Raw genomic sequence first — 19,015 nt, 5'->3', positions numbered from 1 at the left:
TGTGTGTGTGTAGTGTTGTGTGTGGGTGTGTAGTGTTGTGTATGTGTGTGGGTGGTATTGGGTGTGTGTATGGTGTGTGTGTGTAGTGTGTTTGCGCATGTATGTAGTGTGTGTGGCAAGTGTAGTGTCTGTGCATTGTGTGTGCGTGATGTTTGTGTGGTAGTGGGTGTGTAGGTGTGGTGTGTCTGTGATGGTGGAGTTTGTGTGTGGGGTGGGTGTGTGTCCTTGTTGTGTTTGTGCATGTGTGCATGCATTTTGTAAAAGCAGCTGAGTGAAGGACACAGGAGACATCAAAGAATCAATTCCTGGATGACACATCAGAGACAGCTTGCATTCGGAGGAGCAGAGTGGGTTGCATCTTTTCTGGATTCAGTAATGCTAGAGTTCAGTAGAGATCTCTAGGGCCTTGGCAAGGAAGAATTTCCCTTCGCTGTTACTTTAGTTTCTCTTTTGGGACTAGTTATAATGAGTGTCTTTAGTGTGCAGTGTGAGTCAACAGGGCAAAACAGTTGGTGTCTTTGTCAAGGTCCTCTCCCACAGCTGTTCTGCATCAGGTTACATGGTTACATGACCAAGTGGCACGTGCTCCGGCCAGGTCCCAGGGCAGCAGCAAGCGGGGAATCCGTGGGTTACGTTCCATGTCCGGTTCTGAAACTGGAGTCCATGTTGTGTTAGATGATGGAAACAGCCTTGCACGCTGATGCTGCTCTGGGCATGACGGGGAAGCAAAGACAGCTCCGTGCTCAGAGTAATGGCAGGTATTTTTGTTGCTTTATCCTTGTGCCTTTAAAACATTGAATGCCATGTTTCCTTCAGGGAAGCTCTGATCCATTCAGTGAAGGGGCTCCATCCTAAATGCTTCCAGGACTGTGACTCCTCTCATAGCTTAGCAGGCAACAACCGCACAGTGGTTAACCTGACCCTGTTAATCTTTAGAAGCCAGAGACCCATGCCTTTTGACCATCAGGAAAATAAGTCAACACCGTGTCATAATGGTAGGGGATGGGGGGCATTTTACCAGTCTGAATTTCATGTCATCAAAAGCCCAGGGTATGTGTCAGGAGTAGAGGTAGTAAGAGAAGTCCCTGGAAAGAGGCAATTGACCTTTCAACCTTCCCTGTAGCACTTGAGTGCCCTGAAGAGTATTCCCGAAGTGTCTCCAGCCATATTGTATTCCACAGGGGGCTGCTGGGAGGGCATCTCTGAGTCTTTCCCAGAGACTTAGAAGCACTTCAGATGCATTCTGAGGCCAAAGGCATCTCCTCAACTACTGATATTTTTGCTGCTTTCACATATAGATTAATTTGGTTCCAAACATCATTCTAGTGATATTATAATTGTAATGGGATTATTTTATCCTTTAGAAACATGAGGATGATCTTACAATATTTATGATGTTATTGGAGTTGATGCCTCATAATAAACATGACAGTGACTTTGAAAACTATATGTCAATGAGTAAGAATTTCAAGATGTGATCCATGAATAATCATTTGTTGGCATCCTCTTAGTTTACGTTCCCCTAGAAAAGGACCCTGAAATGAGGATTTAGTGCAAGTAGATTATTAGGAAGCTGGTCCTTCCTCTCAGAAAAGACTGGAAGAGGAGTGAAGAAGCAAAACAGAGAAGGGAATGCATCCACAAAATGGTGTATCATTGAGCCAGGTTGTACTGAGGATGACTGGAGCTTAATGTCCCATGGGAACTCTTGGAGGCAGTGTAGGACATGCACCCACCCAAGATGCAAGGGAGCTGGGGTATTTGTACACCAACTTGCATCTGTCATTGGTTGCTGGATGTTGGAGGTGGAGCTTAATTCTCTAGCACTTCAGGCCTGCAGGTGCACACTCTATAGTCACCAGGAGGAGCCCTCAGGAGGTAAGAAGTCAGGCTGTTAGACACCCAGTGGTGAGGCTCAGGGGGCTACTGGTGGAGCACCGCCAGCATGTACCACCCCACAGTATGTTCCTGAACTCAGAGTTAAGAAAAATATGTGGGAGAAGTATTGAATTCTATTGAAGCAATTATAAAATCAGAGAATGGCTTTTTTTATGAGACAGACCACAAATGGAGGAGGGGATTCTGAGAAGAGATTATAATGATTGACAAGTTTGGAAAAAGCTCCTCAAGGAGGAGGCATTTAACTTGTGCTTTGAAGGAAGCAAACACTTTGGATCTTATGGAGGGGAGAAGAGGAAAATCCCAGGTGGGAGAAAGAGCAGGAACAAATAGAGGGAAGTGAGTGGAGAGGTGCTGAGGTACGGCTTGTGGGGAAGCAGCTGTGGTGGGCTCGCTCGTGTTTCCGCATGTCCTGTGAGTGAGGCATGGGATGCCCTTTTATTCCAGACTATCTTTTCAAGGATATTTGTTTGGAGAAGAGCTTGGAATATGGAGATGGCGTCACCCTCCGGGGTAGGGGGCAGCTTGCTTATGCTTCAGGGCAAAGATCAGGCAGGCTTCTGCCCATTATAAAAGGTTCAGGTTCCCTCAGCTCTGGTTTCCTCTCCAGTGAGCTCCCATAACGCAACTCACTACGTGCACAGATGTCCCCTGGCCTTTGCACGACCTGGTGGGAATTGGGGCACTGGGAATGGACTTAATCGATAATGCTCTGCCCGCTGCTGTTGCTGTGAGTAATAAAGTCCTCTGTCACTGATCCAAGAGTCAACATCTGCTGCCAGCATCCTTGAACCTGTGGCAGGTTAACTTGTTTACTTGTAAGTAGGCAACATTTCAGACCCTTCACAGTTTGGGATACCTTCTAAAAACTGTGCTTGAATAAATGATCTCATTCAGTCTCACAACATCCTCATGAAGTAGGTATTGGGTTACATCTAAGGAACTGAGACTAAGAGAGATTAAACAATATGCTCATCGTTACTCAGCTGGTAAATGAAAAGCCAGTGTCGAAAATTAGGGTGCTATGGCTTCACGACAATGCTGTTTTCACCACTGTAGCAGCCACCCTCTGATATCATTGTGGGATCCACCACTGTGCAGATGAGGGGGTGGATGTGGTGGCAAAGTGGGCCCCACCCTGGTTGGAAGCATGGTCTTGTAGAGGGAGTGGCAGGGAAGGGAGGCTGTGATGGAGAGCACCAGATCATGAGGAGCTTGCAATGATGGCATTTTATTTAACAGCCATAGAGGAGTGGCAGGAATTTGGTTAGTGGTATTATGTCATTTAAAAGAAGTTCTGAAACTTAATCTTATTTCCAAGTTGGCACAGTATTCATCACTACCGCTTCTCAATCCAGGACTTGAGTGATGACTAGGCTCCGAGCAGGTGGGAGTGTGAAGGGAGGGCATTGCAGGCGAGGTAACTGGCCTCAGGAAGAAAAGAGGGGTTCAGTTGTTTCACAGTTTGCAAATCTCTCTCTCTGCCTCTGTCTCTGTCTCTGTTTCTCTCTGTCTCTCTGTTTCTGTCTGTTTCTATATATCTATATCTTTATCTCTATCTATCTAATCATCTACTTATCAATATGTGAAATCTTTTGAGGAGCTCTAGCTTTGTGTTATGAATTAAAATCAATTTGAGTCAAGCTGTGGGCAGGTCCACTTTTGCTGTTTTCCCTCCGCCTGCTCTACAGCCTTATTTTGGCAGCACATAAACAAGATACAAGTATTTATCAGTTGTTTGCCATGTTTGATTTTCCTTTTCAGTTAAGCAGGCACTCATTGGGCATGAACCACACACCTTGTGGTTCAACATGAGTGTTTGCTCGTCAACTATGCAAAGTAAAACATATTTGGCGAGTAGGAAGTGTTTGTGGAAAGTATTTGGCCAGTAGGAAGAGATATCAGAGTGAGGTTTGGGCACTGTGTTCTCTAACTCCAGCCCTACTTTTTGGACGGCACCCTGCTTCCTGTTGATGCTCAGGCAAGGAATTGGCCTTCCTAGTTGTTTTCTTTTGAGCAGCTGCCCGGGAAAGTAGAAACTGAGAGCAACTTCATTGGTCGGTCCTGAGTCTCATTTCGTCCCAGGACCAAGGAAGCAAGAAAGGAGTTTGGTCTTGGGTGGGGAGAGGGCCTGCCCAGCCAGAGAAGAGTTCTGTACCTGGGCATGTGATGTCGGGGAAGAAGGAGGACCCTTGCAGGGAGCTGTCAAAATGTCTGTCCTTTTCATTCCCAGCTATGTCTCCAATGGTGGCTTTCTTTGGGCTAACAAGATCCTCCCTACAATGCGAATCCCATTGGGCAGGTAAAAGAACTTGACTGATAACATGCTGCCCATCAGTTTCACAGCTGGCCTTTCTCTGAAGGCCTCCTTCAGCCGCTGCACTGCAGGAGGGGGAGTTTCACTTTCTTCTTTGGGAAGGGCAGCATGGGATGCCATGGTGGGAGTGGCAGGCAGGGTTAGAGCGCTGGTGTCAGGGGATCAGGGATGGAATTAACATTTATTGAGCACCTGCTGTGACCTGACACTTGGTTGAGATCTCTGCAAGAGGTTAATCATGCTGGACTTTCTTAACAGACCCTCCAGGCCGGTATTATATGTGCAGAATGCACCAATGAGCTCAGACAAGTTGAGTTACTTTCTCAAGGCACTCTGGCCCTCCTTTTAATGGGAGAGATGTCTTTATTCATAGACTAAGAGGAAAAGGAACTTCTAAGAGGTGGGAAATGAAAGCAGTGCATGACATGGTCCTTACCCAGGGGAGTGGAAGGAAGGAGGAAAAGCACTTATTGAGCACTTACTGTATTGTAGCCGCCCTTGGGCACTTTACATCTCTACACATTTAATCCTATGACGAGTCTATCATACACCACTTCTATTGTACATATGAAAACACACACTCTCTTGAGAGGGTAAGTAATTTCTTCAAGGTCACAAAAGTAAGATGAGCTAGAGCTGGGATGAGAATGTAGCTTTGTCTGACTCTGCACAAGATGATGTTGGCCAACTGGAGTGCCCAGAGCTGGCAGCTGAGAGAATGAGAGGATATCACAGGAATGGGTAAAAAGTTCAATAATCGGTTTAAATAGTCATTCAAACTCAACGAGAGAAGAGAAGACGTAGCTATAAATGGAACTCATGTAAATAATGAAGATTGATTTTTACAGCAAAGGGCAGACAGGCAAGTGTTCCATTTATTTGTCCTGGAAGTTGTGTAAAATATTGGAAACATATGCGTGAGCTATTTTCTCTAATTTGTGCTTATGGAGGCACATATGGTCACATCGCTATCACCAAGGATTCACTTAACGTGTCCCAAATGTGCATGAGACTCGTGGGTGTGGGACCTGCTTCTGTGAGGAGAGGGGGCGCCTGGAGGGACCAGCACTTGACTACAAGGCAGATGCTGCTCTGGGGTGGGGTAGGGGACACAGAGATGCAGGTGATGCAGCAGGTAATGGGAAATTCCAGCCATTTCAGGGGGTTCAGTGTCCAGGGCATAAGCATAGCACAGTGGAAGAGTATGAGTGGGCAGGGGGTGTTGAGATATCTGAGGAGGTAGGAAGTGAGTGGACGTGTAAAAGCCGCTGCTGATGTCTGTGGTCATCATTGCCTTGTAGGGCCCTCTTATTCATAGGTGAGGCAGGAAATTGCCCCTCTGTGCCCTCCTGACTCCATGCCATGGCCACACACAACAAAAAGACCTGGGATGGTGGTTTAAAATGCAGGTTCCTGGGTTCCATATAGTTACCAAATGTAACTTCTAATAGGGGCAGGAACCTGCAATTTAACAAGCCACATAATCAATCCTTTCACACGTTAAAGTTTGAGAAACCTTGATTAGGAATATACATTGGTCCTTTAGAAGGTGCTCTCATGTTAATGTAGGTATGTCCAGCAAGGAACATAAAAATACTATTTATTAAACTCCAGTTGTGTGCTAGGTCCTGAACTAGGCACTTTAAGTGTGTTATTTTTTGTGATTGTAAAGAAAAAACCCGTACTGTCAGAATGGTTATTTACATTCCACACATGAAGAGTCCAAATTCGGGAAGTTAAGTAGATTGCAAGATTATCTAGGAAGTGACAGAGCCAGGATGTGAACCCCGGTGTCCTAGACCTAGAAAGAGAGAAAGCCTTGGTTGGCAAGAAACACAGTCAGGGTGGGGTGCGATTGGGAACAGGTTGTGGGGTCCTGAGTACTTGCCCAGGGTCAGGGACTAGACAGCAGCCCCTGGAGGAAGTAGAAGACAGATCTCAGAGGAGCTGGGATAGAGTCCCATTTTTAGGATAGTGCCTGAGACTGAAGGAATGAGCTAGGACATTGGGATTTATGATTTAGTTTAGCCAGTGAATGAGGCAGAATTCAGGTTCTAGAAATGGGACCCAGTTTTCTAAGCTAGATGATCTATACAATCAACTTGCCTTCATTTGAGCTACTAAATTAAGATTTGTGAAATTCCCCACAAATTTGGATGGAGAAGAATGCTCACGAACCCACGTCAGGTCTGAAGCAGGCAGACAAGGTGTAGGAAGCTGAAATGTGGGGGCAGATATCCAGGCGCCTCTTACAATGCTGTGCCCTGGGCTCCACTAAGCTAAGGAATTCCTTGGCTCCAGCTATTTTCTCTCTCTTTTTGAAATTAAGGGATTCTTCCTCTAGTGCTGCTATTATAAGTGAAATGAGACTGACATGGACAGGTTTGTAGAATATTAACCTCAGCGTTCTGATCCTTTCTGCTAGCTTCCCCCGAGATGAAGATCCATAGGAAGCAGGACATGCGCAGTTCCAGAGATGCTCATGAATCTTAACTTTATGAAGGGCAGGCTGGACAGGTCTGACCAAAACTAGGCTATCTGATGGGACTCAGAAACTCTGTTCAAACACAGTCACAGAAAGACAGAGGCTCAAACCGAGAGAAGCCACAGTCCTGTGCAGACAATTTGTTAGAGCATGGTAGTGGCCCAGGATAACAGAGGGCTGTGAATAAATTGGCTGCTGGATGCAAATAAGGCAGTTCCAGCCTACATCCTTCAGTTGGCAGTAGAATTGTGTGTAATTTTGGATGTCTCCTTTCCTTCGGTGCTTATAGAATCACGAGATGTCTCAGCAAATGAGACCAGCCTCATTCTCCTCCTCTCTCCCACAACACCATCCTTTTACTTTGCTGTATGAATGTGATACTGGAAGATCAGGTCGAAGAGAGAAAGAAACAGTTCGGCAGTCCTCTTTTGTCTGTGGCACCAAACATGTGGCTCTGTGAATCTGATTGAGTGATTAACGTCCTCACTTTTCATCGGGAGGTTGGGCATTGTGTAGATAAGGAACTCAGCCATGATGGATTTATACTAAGATGTAAGCTCCTGCAAATGAAATGCCTCAAACACCTGCTAACACTTGAGACCTCAGTGCTGAGGAGATGAGGTTCTGGAACGATGAGAACTAGTGGGACTGTTTGTGACTAACACAAATACTTCAAGTCTAGTGTTAAGGATTAATTTTCGCTATTTTATAAACAAAAATTAAAATAGAACTGTAATCAAATATATTCAGCAATAATGCTTCAAACAGTCTGATTTAATTTAAATCCAAATAAGCATAATTCTCTATTTAAATATTAACATACTTCAGTAATTTTCTAAAGTCAAATTTATATTGCCAGTATAAATATAGATACAAATGGGAAATGTGTCTACGGGTTGTTTCTAGGATTTAACTGAATGTCATTGACATTTTTAGGCCATTTATTCACATTTGTGTTGATAATCATTATATCTTAATTGTCTTGCATGATAAGCCATTTAAGGACTTTTATTCAAACATCTCCTGATTAATTGCTGCCAAATGACCCAAAGTCACTAATTTTCATCAGCCAGTTTGTCTTCTTTACAAAAAAAGAGAAAAATATTCCTAACACTTTGGAAGGCTATTTAAGTTTTATTCAAGTCTAAAAGCCAGCCAAATAATACATGGAGTTTCTCAAGTGGTTTAAATATAGTACTATTAATTTACATTTTTATAATTATCAGATTATTTAAAAAGTGGACTTTAAAGCTGATTATATGAGATGGACACTTAACAGATTTACTGTTACTCAATGCAAGCAACTGATTTGGATTTTTTCATTCTCTTACCCCCACTTGCTGAGTTTTCTCAGCCAGTGGACACACACTAATCATTTTGACCAAACTTTTTAAAAACATTGATTTGAAATTTTCCCTTTGGTTACAACAGAGAAACATTTTTGAGCCTCTGCCTGTGCCCAGTGCTAAAACTAGGTGAGATGTGAGATGAAATGATTCTGAAGTAGATTTTTAAAATTTGGAATAATAGTACAATAATGCGGGAACAAACATGTCAAAAAAGGAATTTATAAAACATGTAGCTGATTGAATATGAGACAAAGGGGAGGGAAAGTTTAAAATTCTGAGGCTGAAAGAACTTTGCTGTTGTTATCAAGTGGGGGTGTTGAGAAGGGAAGCGTTTTTGGAGGACTGTGGAAAGTTTGGCTTTGAAATCTTGAGTTTGAGGTGATGAGATAATTGAGATATATGCTTATAAAGCTTTAGAGATAGTGAAAGTATTGAGGCAGAAATTTGGGAGACCAAAGAGGAGATTTGGGTGATCATGAGGAAGAGTAATTTCTCCAAGGAAGTAAATGTGGAGAGAAAGGTGAGGAGATAAGAAGGGCTAGGACTAATTTTAGAGACCATCATACTGGAATTCTGCAAGGGGGAAAGAGAAACCCAGACAGGCATGTATCAGGGTAATAAAAACTGAGACGAGAGAGAAAATCAGTTCATGACAAAAAGTGTGAGTGGTTCTGAAAAAAAAGAATATTAAGACAGTTTCTTTGAGGTAGAAGTTCAAGGAGGAAGTGGATGGACAGTGTAGAGAATTGGCAGCAAGGAATTTTGGTTCTGAAACTAATAATTAGCACCCAAAACCCTGTGTTCAGGCTCTGTGTGGTAGAGAGAACTCTCCCACTTGGCTGAGATCCCTGGACAGGCTTTGTGATGTTCATCCCGGAGCGTTGGTTTGCTTGTGGTACAGTCTTGGTGAGTGCTGAGAGCACCCTTTCTCCAGGTAGCTGGTGTGCCTGGGCCTGGTTGCTGGTGATTCAGATCCTCTCCATGCCTGGGGGAGGCAAGGCATGTTGGAACATCGTTGTTAGAGCTCTGGGTGGTCCAAACCTTCACTTGGATGAATCCATGGGAGCTTCCCTTTTGGTGTTCACGATGATGGGGAAGCATCACAGGTAGATTGAACAGGGGCTTAGCTTCGACTCTGATCCCAGCTCAGCAGCTGTGTAGCTGTGTAGACCTTGGACCAGTTAGCAAACTTCTGTGCCCCAGTGTAGAGGAGACTCAGCCACACGGTAGGAACTGCTCCATCTACCTCAGGGGAGTAAGAGTGGGACACAATCAAGGCAAAATACTTGGAACCATTCTTGGCAACTATGAGACTCTTAAAAGCTGGCTGACAGAACTCCTCAAACCTCACCAGCGTCGTAACTGGGGCAGTGATTAGATCAGCTATACTTCCTGTGTTTCCAAGCCCATGCAGGCGTGGTATGGCTAAGGAAAAAATTAAGAGGGGGTTAAAAAGTTTACATATGTATATTTCTCTGTATTTCTCTATGTGTATGTATATAGTTGTATGTATGTGTATATATATATATAGGTATGTGTGTGTGTGTTTGTATATGTGTGTGTGTATATATATATATATATATAGTAACAATTATGTAAGACAATTTCTATTTTTACCCATCTTACAGGTGAGGAAACTGAATCTGAGAAAATAGGTGACTTGCACCTCAAGTTGCAGCTTGTAGACTGCAAGTGTTTTCTCTCTAGCAGGGATAGGATTCACCTCAGCCCCACCTCTCAGTATTGGAGTCTGGGTCACAGGACTCACAGAAGCTGTGGACTGCAGTTTTGCTAGTCTGACCCTGAATATCTTAAAGTAAATGATCTGAGGATACTTTACACACAGTAACCACTTCCGTGGAGCCCTGAGATTACATAGGTTTCCTTGTGGGAGAAAGATCACCGGATGATTTCGTCTCTCTCCCTGAAGGTTTTCATTTCATAGAATCATCAGGCTGAAAGAGTCAAATCACCTTCTCCAAATTAATTCACATAACTGCTTGGAAACTGGTGTTAACAAAATTTGCTGTCGTGAAATAGGCGATTCTCCTGCTTTGAAAACTCCCCTTCCGCCTGGCTCCTGGCACCGCGTGACAGGCGCTGCTGGCGCTATTGGAGGGAGAGAGGCTGAGAGCTCCCTGCACGGCCCCGGGGACATGGTGCCTTAGATGCACTTGTTCATTGGGCGGTCGTTCTCCTGATGAGTTGTGAGGATGGGCAAGCCCGGGGCTCTGTGATGGATTGGACAGGGTTGCATTGTTCTTCAGACAAATCACAAACATATATTTTGCAAACAGAAGATAAAAATGGTAATAGCTAGACAGAAAAGAGGAAAGTAGCCTATTCATGGGAAATCATTTTTAAAAGCTTACAATAAGATAAATAAATGCCTTTCTATTTTTCCCCTAGCGTTTTTTATATCGCAGCAATGAAAAGGTTTGGCTTATCGCTGGGAGTAGTGGGGTTGTGGTGTAATGACGTGAAAATGCTATCTTACATTTGTACAGTGGGCTGAAGTTTCCAGAGCTCTCTACGTGACAGAGAGGAGATGTCTAGCAGTCAGGGAGCTGAAGGCTGCTCCGGGGACCTCCACCCCATGGCCACGCACCTCACTGGCCTTTTGGGAACTGCCTTCCTCAGTTATGCAGTGAGCTGTGCGGTGCTTGCTGGGCCTCTGTCTGCTGAGAGGATCATCAGAAGCTTGTGAATGGAAGGAGTTTTTCTAGTGAATGGTATCGATGATGATAGTAATATCACCATTGTATGTTGTCATGTGATTCTCACCATAATAGAACAGCAGGGTTTGGCAGACTCCCGTCGGTGGGGGCCACTGCCTGTTTTTGTGAATAAAATGGTATTGGGACACAGCTGTGCTCACTCGTTTATGTGTGATCTCAGGGTGCTTTTAGCCAGCCCTCGTGGTCTAGTGGTTAAGACTTGGTGCTCTCACCACCACCACCTGGGTTTGTTTCCCGGTCAGGGAACCACACCACACATCTGTCAGTTGTCATCCTGTGGCAGCTGTTTGTTGCTGTGATATTGAAAGCTGTGCCACCAGTATTTCCAACACCAGCATGGTCACCCATGGGGGACAGGGTTCAGTGGAGCTTCCAGACCAAGACAGACTAGAAAGAAGGACCTGGCCACCCACTCTGAAAAGCTGGGCACAAAAACCCTGTGAATAGCAACGGAGCATTGTCTGATAGAGGCTGGGAGGGGAGAGGGTGGCACAAAAACCCCGGGTAGGGTTCCTCTCTGCTGTCCACAGAATGGACCACTAGGAGGTGGCATGCACTCGATGGCACCAACGTTTCACGGTACAACAGCAGAACTGAGTTCTTGCAACAGAGACCTGTGGCCCTCAAACCCCGAAATGTTTACTATGTGACTCTTTATGAAAAAGTTTGATGAAAAAAAGTGATGATACCTAATTTCAAATTTAGCCATCTAGTGGTTCCTGGGGTGGGGGGAGGGGTGTGTGGTCCATTTAGGCAGAATAAAAAGACTGTATTCCTTCCCCCCATCTACACTACCAACTCCTACTTTCCAGGGGTGAATAAACCAAATGATACCCACCCCCAAAAGAAAAAAAGCTAACACTAGGTGTTAACAGTGGACTGACCCCTACAAGCATATTTGTGGGAATTATGTGAATGTCTGCTACAGCAATCAGAGTGTGGGTGACTCCCATTTGAACCATGGTGTATACATGACTTAAAACCCAGTTATTGGGAAATTGTAGGCCAAAATGTAGTTGATCACATTGTTGCCTTTGGTTCCATCAAATAAACATCAATAAACAAAATTGATAATCATGAAGCCAACTGTAATATATAAATTATTAAAATTAAGAATGACAGCAATTGAAACCATCCTCATGTCAAGATGATGCTGATGCTGCAGCAGCCATTACAACATCCTTACTCCTGCCTGGGAGACCGCCAAGAATCTGCAGGCGGGAGAGCCCAGTAGAAACTTTGCAGTGTTGCCCCGGGTTGCTTGGCAACAGATGTCTGAGTAGAAAACTGAATTAGAATCTTCAGTAAAATCAAGTAATATGCTAATTTTCATTTGGTAATTCTTAATAACTCAGTCAATAACTAGTTATAGCCATTAGTCATACATTAAAAAATTAAAGTCTGGGGAATTGCATATCATTGGCTTTTATAACATTTCATTTCTGGATCTCCCATCAGGAGGAGCTTCAGTTAACATCAGAGGGCCGCAGAGACACTCAGTCCTTCTTCCTTCTCCTGCTAGCTCAGATTGATGGAGGCTTTCCAGGGGCAAGGCATAGTTGAAGGCTAGCAGCGCCAAATATTGAAAGAATTTTACAATGAGCACCCGTTTACCCACCACGTAGATTCTACCAGTCACATTTTCCTAACCTTGCTTTAACTTATCTGTCCGTCTATTTATCCTTCTATACACTAATCCATCTTATTTTTTGGGTACATTTCAAAGTAAATTGGAGACATTAGTATACTTCTCCCTAAATAGTTTATCATGCATTATCATTAACTAGAGTTTAGTATTTGCTTATGGTATTTTTATATTTTGAGCTGAAATTTTTATACAATGGAATGTACAAATCTTAGGTGCATATTCACTGGGTTTTGACAGGTGCATATGCTTGTGCAACTCAAACTCTTGTCAAGATGAGGAATATTACCATCACCCCAGAAAATTCCCCATGCCTCTTGCCAGTTGGTCCCCACCCCCACTCCCACAGAGGCTCCCCTACTCTGACCTTATATATAGTGTGCATTCTTCTGTGGGCCTCTCCTTTCACTCAGCATACTGTTTTTGAGAATTAGCCATGTTGCGTTTATCTGTAGTTTGTTTCTTTTTATTGATGAGTGATATTCCATTGTATGAATGTACCATCTTTGGTGTATTTATTCTCCTATTAACCAAACCTGGGCTGTTTGCAGTTTTTGGCTATTATGAATAAAGCTGCCGTAAACATTCTTGCACAGTTCATTTTGTGGCCTATATGTTTTCTTTTCCTTTTTGGGGGGATGGGGTAAATACATATGAGGGAAATGCCTGGGTCATAGGGTAAGTTTTTAGCTTTTTAAGAAACCTCCAGTCCTTTCTCCAAAGTGGTTCTGGCATTTTACACTTCCACCAACATGTGTGAGAGTTCCAGTTGCTCTAATTCCTCAAGATCATTTCATATTGTCAGTCTTTTTAATTTTCTTTCTTTCCTTTTTTTTCCTTTGTGAGGAAGAATGGCCCTGAGCTAACATCTGTTGCCTGTCTTCCTCTTTTTGCTTGAGGAACATTGTTGCTGAGCTGACGTCTCTGCCAATCTTCCTCTATTTTGTATGTGGGATGCTGCCACAGCATGCCTTGATGAGTGGTGTGTAGGTCCACACCTGGAATCTGAACCCATGAACCCTGGGCTGCTGAAGTGGAGTATGAGAACTTAGCTACTACGCCACTGGCTGGCCCCCAGTCTTTTTAATTTTCATTATGCTGGTGGTTATATGGTGGCATCACATTGGTTTTATTTTTCATTTTCCTGATGCTAATAAGGCTGAACACCTTTTCATGTGCTTATTGTTCATTTGAATATCTTTTCTTTGTGAAGTGTCTGTTGAAATCTTTGCCTATTTTTTATAGTTTTCATTTTGTAATTGAATTACTTTAGATTTTTGCTGGCTGTTCTTGCTTATCTGTGGTTCCCTATGGAAGTTAGGATCAGCATACTAATTACTAAAACAGATCCTTTTGGTCTTATTTTAGATTGATTTAGGGACAGTCATGTTATGATGTTGATTCTTCATACTCAACGACTTGGAATGCTTTTCATGTGTTTAAATTTTCTTCTCCTCCACCCCAGAAGAACTTAAAAATATTTTTCTTAAAGTTCCTACATATTTCCTTTTTTTTTTCCTGAGGAAGATTTCCCCCAAGCTAACATCTGTGCCAGTCTTCCTCTTTTTGCCTGAGGAAGATTTGCCCAGAGATAACATCTGTGCCAATCTTCCTCTAGTTTGTATGTGGTTCGCTGTCACAGCATGGCTGCCAACGAGTGGTGTAGGTCCATGCCTGGGAACCAAACCTGGGCGACCAAGGTGGAGCACGTTGAACTTAAGCACTAGGCCATGGGGCTGGCCCCTTACATATTTCCTAAGTTTATTTCTAGGCATTTTATCTTTATTATTGCTATTTTAAATGATGTCTTACCTTCTATTATATGTTCTAATTTATATTGATTATATATAAGAAAGCTATTGATTTCTGCATATATATATAAATATAATCTATGTTTTATTTCTGGATGTTTTCTGTGGTAAAGAGACAGGACAGTGTACCAAGATATCTGGTCTTTTCCCTTAACCCAGGGTTTTACATATAAATTTATTTATCCTTTACTTCTAAATCAGTGAAATAGGCTGATTTTTAAAATTTCTGTGTTAACAATTCAAATGTCTTTTTCCCACTGCCATAAAGACAGAACAGTGCCTGCAAATGTAACTTGTCAGTGTGATTCTTCGTTCAATTCCGTTTCTTCTGCATTTGGAACCTAATTGGGTAGAGGGAGCTCCTGCTGCAGCTGGTTCACCCTTCATGCTCTCCTTGCAAACACGTGATCCAGGTTCTAGGACAAAGCCATGCCCCTTGTCTTTGGGAAACGTGCTTTTGTTGCTGCATGACCCTGTGGTTTGTTGGCTTCCATCTTCTCTTCAAGACACCCTGCTCAATCTCCAGGGACACTGGCAGTCAATTTGATACTCTGAGGTCTGGGGTTGAACTTCTTGTTTTATCAATGAATTTTTAAAAAACTCATTCTTCTTCTCCTTTATGCTTTCATACTTTCATAAGGAAAACGGCGGAAATACTGAATTTCCACATCATGTGAAAACTCAGGTCCTTCTCTGAACATATTAGATTGTCAGGAAGTGGTTGACAATATTCAGAAAAAGTTATTTTGTCTGATTATCTCTAGTTTTCAATTAGTCATTCTTCTTTTTCCAAGGAAGATACACTTCCTACTGCATACTAATTAGATTCGTTTCATTGTTGGCTTCAATGCCTTTGGAGATTAGGGAATAGGATGTTTTGTAATAAAATATTTAAATGCCATTACCAGTTATCAGTTTTGTGCTTAATAATTCTTAGTCATCGTGATATTCTCATGGCTGGCACACTTCACTTTAAAATGCTGAGTACACCTTTGTTTAGTGTTTTGTTGACAAAAAATACTGGACCCATAATGCAGTCTCTTTTATGTCTTCAGGCGGATGGAGTCTTATTACTGTGGTGTTAGGATGAGCTGATGGTGTTATGTGACACATCTAATTTCAGAAGCCAGAAGGGAAATAACCATTCATTAAAGTTCAAAGTAAGTATGTGAAACTCATTACCTTTTACTTATTTCCTCTATCAAAGCTTTTGACACCTGTTAGAATGACTATTATCGAAAAAACAAGAGATAACAAGCATTGACAAGGATGTGGAGAAAAGGGAACCCTTGTGCACTGTTGGTGGGAGTGTAAATTGGTGCAGCCACTAAGGAAAATAGTAAGGAAGTTCCTCAAAGAATTAAAAATAGAACTACCGTATGATCCAGCAATTCCACTTCTGAGAATATATCTGAAGGAAACCAAATCACTGTCTTGAAGAGATATCTACACCCCCATGTTCATTGCAGGATTATTCACAATAGCTAATATATGGAAACAACCTAAGTGTTCATTGACAGATGAATGGATACAGAAGATGTGGTATACATATACAGTGAAATATTATCAGCCTTGAGGAAGAAGGAAATCCTGCCGTTTGTGACAACATGGATGGAACTCGAGGGTATTATGCTAAGTGAAATAAGTCAGAAAGAGAAAGACAAATATCATATGATCTCACTTATATGTGGAATCTAAAAAAATAAATCCTGTGAAACAACAGGAAACATGATATACATATTAGTTTGACTGCCATATTTATAGCTCTATTCTTGGAACCCTAGTCCCAGCTTTAATAGTCAGCAATCTATCATCCCAAGTTAATGCCTCCATAGCATTCATCGTTATGTCTGTGCTCATGCCCTCTCCCAGTTACTCAGACTAAAAATCAGTCATCTTTCTGCTCTGTTCCTGGTGTCCAGTCGGTGCCTTTTCCTCCAGGCATGCTGCCACCACCCTGGTACTTCATCACTGCACATTTTGGGGTGATTACACGTCATCCTGTCATTTCTTCTCTTTCCAGTCCATCTCACGTGGTGCATGTCTACAATGTTGTTCTCCTTACACCTCTCTCTCTTTCCGTAGCATTCCCTGGCTCCCTGCTGCCTATAGGGTAAAGTTCCACATTCTCTTCCTGGTTGTTAAGACAAGAAGTTTGTCTTGTTGCTGAACTCTTACCCAAATGAATTCAAAGCCTTGACCAGTCAGTTCTTGTTACTGTCTCAGTCACAAACCTCATACCTATTTCAGCTCTGAGTATCAGCTCACTCTCCTTCCCCTTCCTGGAGACTCCTCCACAACACATCCCTCTGTTACTCTAAATTCTACCTTTATTTCCATGCCCAAGTCCCACCCCTAATGATGCCAGTTTTCCCTGTGAACTCTCCTTTGGAATATCACCATTCCTGTCATGACTTGTTATTTAATGTTGCCATCTGTTTGTCCTGTTTGTTCAAGTGGATCTACAGCACTATCCCTGTGGTGCTATGTATAGAGGAGTTACAAGTCTGATGAATGACCAATCTAACAGATTTGTCTAATTTTTCTGCTCTTCTTAGGGTCATTCTTTTTAATGAGCCAGATACTGTGCTTGCCTTTTGGAAATATTTGCCTGCTGTCGAAAGCCCCTCCCCCTGTTTGTTTACCTTGGAGCTTTTTAAGCTGTTGACCTGTGGGACATTTTGCCAATGAACTAATTCCTAACCACTTGGGCATAAAGAAAAATACAGGTCCACGACACTGTTTTTTTCCTCTCAGCCCAGTTTTGTAAATCAGTATAAACAGGGAGACTTCATCTTGCAGCTCATGTATCTCTGATCTGATTAAATAACTTCACACTGATGTTCACCTTGAAAGGACATAGCAACCAAGTGCTTCTTGAATTTAAATTTACTTTGAGAGAACCACTTATTGAAATGTAGGTTTCATGGCTAGAGACAGTGTGTTATCAAAGAAACAGAAGGAACTCCTAGCCCCGTGCTGTCCAAAAAGAAATACAATGAGAGCCGTACACATAATTTTACATTTTCTAGTAGATATATTTAAAAGAGTAGAAGGAAAGATTAAATTAATTTTAATAATATATTTTATTTAGCCCAGTATATCCAAAATACTATTTCAATATCTAATTTTTATAAAAATATTAAGATATTCTACATTCTTTTTTCCATACTAGTCTTTGAAATCTGGAGTGTATTTTTCACTTATAGTACATCTCAATTTGGACTTGCCACATTTCAAGGGCTCAGTAGCCACATGTGGTTAGTGACTGCCATATTGGACAGCACAGGTGTAAATACAACTATTAATTTTCTGTAGGGCAGTGTTTCTCAATTTCGGCGCTATTGACATTATGGGCTGGATAATCTTTTGTGTGTGGGAGACTGTCCTGTGCAGTGTAGGATGTTTAGCAGTATTCCTGACCTCTACCCTCTACCTACCAGTAGCACTGCCCTTCCAGGGTATGACAAACAAAAATTTCTCCAGACGTCGTCAAATAAGAATGTGGCAACAAGAAATAGTCACAGACATCATGATAAGTTATCTTTGGTTGTGCTCGTTAAGAGTCATTGATGACTTCTCCCAGCCTCTCGCAGATAGCTTTCTAAAAAGCTAAAGAGAGTACATGGAGTCATTGCAATAGACATTCCGTTCCATTGATTCTTTTGCAGCTCTGTACTCTGAAGAAGACATTTGGTAGCGATGAATTAGTTATTGATTGGAAGGCACAGTGGATTGTTGAAATCCTCTTACCAGCCCTTTTCAAAGTGTTCTGGATCATCATATTGTAAGCCTAAGTAAATACTTTGGAGAATATGCTGCTGAATGCTCTCTCTGAGAATCGCTGTCATTGTGAATTAATGTCCATGGAACGTATTGTCACACATTAGGAAAACGGATGCATTCTAGTGGGGAGAGGCAGGATCATTGGTTCAGTTTTGATGAATGGATTTATGATGAAGTGCTTATTTTCAGCAATGATGCTAAATAGACAAGCCCTTCAAATGTAGTCTAGAAGCCTGTAAATTTGCATGAGAAGCTCATATTTTTACAAAGATCTGTGAAAGACAAATGTAAACTGTATTTATATTAGTTGGCAGCTACTGATTTGCTACAAGCAATTATTTATTTAACCATTCAGTCATCGGGGCACATTTTATTTTAGATCTTTTGTTGGGGATGAGCTTGAGAAGGAAGAAGTAGCTTGAATAAAAGCGGGAGTTCCAATTTGGAGTGGTCAGTCTCCCCATGTAATGAGTATTTTTTAAATATCTAGAATATGTCCTGACCCACAGAGAGCTCAAACTACAAGTTCTAGTTTATTTTTGGTCCAAATAGTTCATTTTTTGTGATATGAAAATTCCAGTGAACATCCAGTGAACATGATTATCTGCAGTTGAGTGGGGGAGATTGCTCAGATTGAGTCAGAGCTCATGTGTTTGATTTGAACTCATAGCTCTCCATGAGCAGAGCTTAAAATTATTTTTATTTTTTAAGTTGAGGGGGGCCAGCCCCCTGGCTGAGTGGTTAAGTTCACGTGCTCTGCTTCAGCAGCCCGGGGTTCACTGGTTCGAATCCTGGGCACGGACTTACACGCCGCTCATCAAGCCGTGCTGTGGCGGTGTCCCACACAGAAGAACTAGAAGGACTTACAACTAGGATGTACAACTATGTACTGGGGCTTTGGGGAGAAAAAGAAGAAGAGGAAGATTGGCAACAGATGTTAGCTCAGGGCCAATCTTCCTCACCAAAAAGCATACCTTAAAAAAAA

The sequence above is a fragment of the Equus przewalskii genome, chromosome X (genome assembly GCF_037783145.1).
Source record: "Equus przewalskii isolate Varuska chromosome X, EquPr2, whole genome shotgun sequence".
In the NCBI taxonomy this organism is placed as follows: Eukaryota; Metazoa; Chordata; class Mammalia; order Perissodactyla; family Equidae; genus Equus; species Equus przewalskii.
Note: the sequence above shows the minus strand (reverse complement) of the source record.